A 4,768-nucleotide genomic window follows, 5' to 3' on the forward strand; every position below is an offset into this window, starting at 1 on the left:
TTCGTAAAATTAATTTTTGTGAATAATTTCTTTTATTTATTTTCTTGTATTTTTTTATTTTTATTAAAAAAAAAAGAAAAAAAAAGTGAATCCGCATTTAGAGGTTAGTAATTTCTTTTCTTTTTCTCTTCTTTAAATTTCTGTAATTTAATTTTTAAGTTAATTTTTTTTTCCTTGTAATTTTTGTTTATCTTACTAATTCTTTTTAGTTAATTTATTTTACGTATTTGTTTTTGTGTATTTTTATAGAAAGTTTGTAATAGCGCAATAAGGTTAGTATCGTAATTTCTCCCTCTTCTTTATTTTCATTTATTTTGTTCCCATCTTTATTTTTTATTTTATTTGTTTTGCATGCATGGTCGTAGGTCATTATTACCTAATCTTGAACCTATAGACCTTGAACTTGAGAAAACACTTCGCACACACAAACAAATTAAGAATAAAATGGATTTGCAACCACAGGAGAGGCCATTTAAGGACTATTTTAGTCCCTTAGCTAATTTGAGCACGTCATGCATAAGATACCCAAATGTAGCTGCTAGGAGTTTTGAATTAAAACCTAGTGTGTTAAATTGTCTCCCTACATTTTATGGCCTAGAAAATGAGGATCCATATAATCATTTGAATGATTTTCATGCCATTTGTCAAACATTCAAATATGAGAATTTTTCAGATGATGATGTTAAACTTAGACTATTCCCATTTTCTTTAAAAGATAGAGCTCGTTCATGGCTTAATACATTGCCTGCTAATAGCATTGCATCATGGGAACAAATGGTTACAAAATTTTTAAATAAATATTTCCCAGTGCATAAAACCAATGCTATTCGCAGGGAAATCTCGGAGTTTACCCAGAAAGATGACGAGCAATTTTTCGAAACATGGGAGCGATTCAATGGGCTACTCTTGAAGTGTCCACATCATGGGTACGAGAAATGGCACCAATGCCAATACTTTTTGGAGGGATTATTGCCGAATGTGCAAGAATGGCTAATGGCAACAAGTGGAGGAGAGCTAATGTCAAAAAGTGCATCAGAGATTTGGGAATTCTTCCAGCGACAAGCGGATAATTCCCAACAACGGAGTCGATCACTCAGGAATACTAGACGAATTAAGGGAGTAAATGAGGTTCAAATTGGCGAGTCAACTTCGGGAATCAAAGAAGTCAAGGAGATGGTTGAAGGTCTTGCTCGACAAATAGCATCGTTATCGACTGCTAAATCAACAGAACCACATGACCATGACTCATACTCAGATCAAGCCAATGCCATAGGTGTAATGAGAAAGCCATCAAATTACAACCCATACTCCAACACATATAACCCTGGATGGAGAGACCACCCCAATTTTTCATGGTCTCAAGGATTTCAACAGAATGGACCAGCAGCTCCAATGCAACAAATTCCTCAAGTTCCTCAAGCCTCTCAACCACCATTTAGACCATACAATCAGAACCAGAACCACTCTCAACCTAGACCATGGGAGGATGCATTCCAGAATTTTAGGAATGTTACTCACTCCACGATTGAGCAACAGAACCGCACCATTGATGGACTACGAAATGAGTTGAGAGCGGGCTTCAACTCACAAGCCCAATCAGTTTCAAGCCTCGAGAAGATGGTGGGACAACTTGCTTCTTCAGTTCAGACCTTGGCAATGTCTGTTGAGAAAGGCAAGTTTCCAAGTCAACCAGTGCCTAATCCTAAAGGAGTACATGAAGCAAGTACCAGTTCACCACAGCAGCATGGAGAGGTCAAAGCAGTTATGACCTTGCGAAAAGGAAAAGAAGTCGACAACAAAATGGAGATGCCGGTAACCAAAGAAAATCAAATTGTACCTGTGAATGTTGAAGACTCATCACCGGAGGAGAAAAAAGAAACCAACCCACGAGAATACGTTCCGAAAGCTCCATTTCCTCAAAGGTTAGCGAAAGGAAAGAAGGGAAAATCCACAGGTGAGATTCTCGAAATCTTCAAACAGGTAAGTGTTAATATCCCTTTGCTTGATGCTATTAAACAAGTTCCATCTTATGCCAAGTTTCTTAAAGACCTTTGTACTAAAAAGAGAAATATGCATGTTCAAAAGAAGGCATTTTTAACAGAAAACGTTAGTTCTATACTCCAACATAAAATTCCTTTAAAATGCAAAGACCCTGGCTCCCCCACTATCTCATGTAGTATAGGGAACCACACAATTGAGAATGCTTTGTTGGATTTAGGAGCTAGTGTAAATTTGTTGCCTTACTCTGTTTTCGTGAAACTTGGACTGGGAGAATTACACCCAACTCCAGTGGTGTTACAGCTTGCAGATCGGTCCACGAAAATACCTCGTGGTATTGTGGAGGACGTGCTTATCCAGGTAGACAAATTTTATTTTCCTGTTGACTTCATTGTAATTGACACTCAACCAATACAGGATTCAAGGAAGCACATCCCCATTATTCTAGGCCGACCTTTCTTGGCAACTGCGGATGCTCACATTCAATGTAGAACTGGAAATATGCAGTTGTCCTTCGGCAACATGACTATGGAGCTGAACATCTTCAACATTGCCAAACAACCTCACAGTGCAGATGATGGAATTGTTGATGTGGATTTAATTGAAGCATTAGTTGATGATACTTTTGTTTCAAACCTTAGTGATGATCCTTTACAAACATGTTTAACTCACTTTGGTTTGGATTTTGATATTGACAGATCGGTCGATGAGGTCAACGCCCTGCTTGACTCAGCACCATCTATGGACACTAATAAATGGAAGTCAAGAGTTGAGCAACTAGCACCATCAGAGAAGCAACTCATTCCATCATCAGAATCACCACCGAAACTCGAGCTCAAACCATTGCCCAACACTTTGGAATATGCGTTTTTGGGAGAAGAAAGTACTCTACCGGTAATCATCTCATCATCCCTAAATGACGAACAAAAAGGTAAGTTGTTGGATGTTTTAAAAGAGCACAAAGGGGCATTAGGATGGACCATAGCAGACATCAAAGGTATAAACCCAGTAGACTGCATGCATTACATTCACCTTGATGAAAATGCTAAATCTACTAGGGAAATGCAACGTCGGTTAAATCCTAATATGAAAGAAGTTGTTAGAACAGAAGTCCTTAAGCTATTAGACGCAGGTATCATTTACCCAATTTCTGATAGTTCATGGGTCAGTCCTGTACAAGTTGTCCCCAAAAAGTCAGGAGTCACAGTAGTTACGAATGCAGATAATGAATTGATACCCACTAGAGTAACTACAGGGTGGCGTGTATGCATCGATTATAGGAAATTGAATTCTGTCACACGTAAAGACCATTTTCCTTTACCATTTATTGATCAAATGCTTGATAGATTAGCAGGCCATGAATTTTATTGCTTTCTAGATGGCTACTCAGGATATAATCAGATTCCCATAGCACCAAAAGATCAAGAGAAAACTACTTTCACTTGCCCTTTTGGCACATTTGCATATAGGAGAATGCCATTTGGATTATGTAATGCACCTGCTACATTTCAACGATGTATGTTGAGCATTTTTTCTGATATGGTTGAACGATTCCTTGAAGTCTTTATGGATGACTTTTCTGTCTTTGGTGACTCGTTTGATCAATGTTTACATCATCTAACGCTAGTTCTGTAGAGATGTACCGAGAAGAGCTTAGTCTTAAATTGGGAGAAGTGCCATTTTATGGTAAAACAAGGTATTGTTCTCGGTCACATCATTTCGAGCAAAGGTATTGAGGTTGACAAAGCCAAGGTGGATCTCATTTCTAATCTCCCTCCACCTAAAACAGTCAGAGAAGTAAGATCTTTCCTTGGGCATGCTGGTTTCTATAGACGTTTCATTAAAGATTTTAGCAAAGTTTCTAGACCCTTATGCAATTTACTTGCTAAGGATGTACCTTTTATCTTTAATGATTCATGTCTTATGGCTTTTGAAAAATTAAAGCAATTGTTGACATCATCACCCATCATTCAGGCCCCAAACTGGAGCTTACCATTTGAGCTTATGTGTGATGCATCTGATTATGCAGTAGGAGCAGTTTTAGGACAAAGAGTTGATCGAATTCCTCATGTTATTTACTATGCTAGTATGACATTGAATGATGCACAGTTGAACTATTCAACTACTGAAAAAGAAATGCTAGCAGTAGTGTTTGCATTGGAAAAATTTCGATCTTATCTCATTGGTTGTAAAATAATTATATTCACAGATCATGCTGCTCTTAAATATCTTCTCACAAAGAAAGATGCAAAAGCTAGACTAATTCGTTGGGTATTACTTTTGCAGAAATTTGACTTGGAATTCAAAGATAAAAAAGGGACAGAAAATGTTGTGGCGGACCACCTCTCTCGTCTCCATTTTGACACAATTATAGAACAATTACCATTAAATGAGTCATTTCCAGATGAACAATTAATGAGTGTGGAAGTATTACCTTGGTATGCTGATATAGTTAATTATCTTGTTACAGGTAAACTTCCAGAGCATTGGACCAAGCAAGATAAGGCTAAATTCTTTGCAGAGATAAAGAATTTCTTTTGGGATGACCCATATTTGTTCAAGTATTGTGCAGACCAAATTGTTAGACGATGTGTCCCAGAAAGTGAAATTCAGAATATCCTTTCATTCTGCCATGAACAAGCTTGTGGAGGCCATTTCAGTGCTAAGAAAACAGCTACAAAAGTTTTACAATGTGGTTTTTATTGGCCAACTATATTTCGAGATGCTTACACTTTCTGTTCTTCATGTGATAGGTGTCAACGAATGGGGA

General features: G+C 37.6%; 1 non-coding gene across 1 annotated transcript; it reads right to left on the reverse strand.

The window, feature by feature from the left end:
- Nucleotides 1-825: 825 nt before the first annotated feature.
- LOC112101227 lies at nt 826-929 on the reverse strand. Its single transcript, XR_002907354.1, has one exon. It is a non-coding gene; the product is annotated as a small nucleolar RNA R71 (small nucleolar RNA).
- Between the last annotated feature and the right edge of the window lie 3,839 nt (nt 930-4,768).

The sequence above is a fragment of the Citrus clementina genome, unplaced genomic scaffold, assembly GCF_000493195.1.
Source record: "Citrus clementina cultivar Clemenules unplaced genomic scaffold, Citrus_clementina_v1.0 scaffold_2, whole genome shotgun sequence".
NCBI lineage: Eukaryota > Viridiplantae > Streptophyta > Magnoliopsida > Sapindales > Rutaceae > Citrus > Citrus x clementina.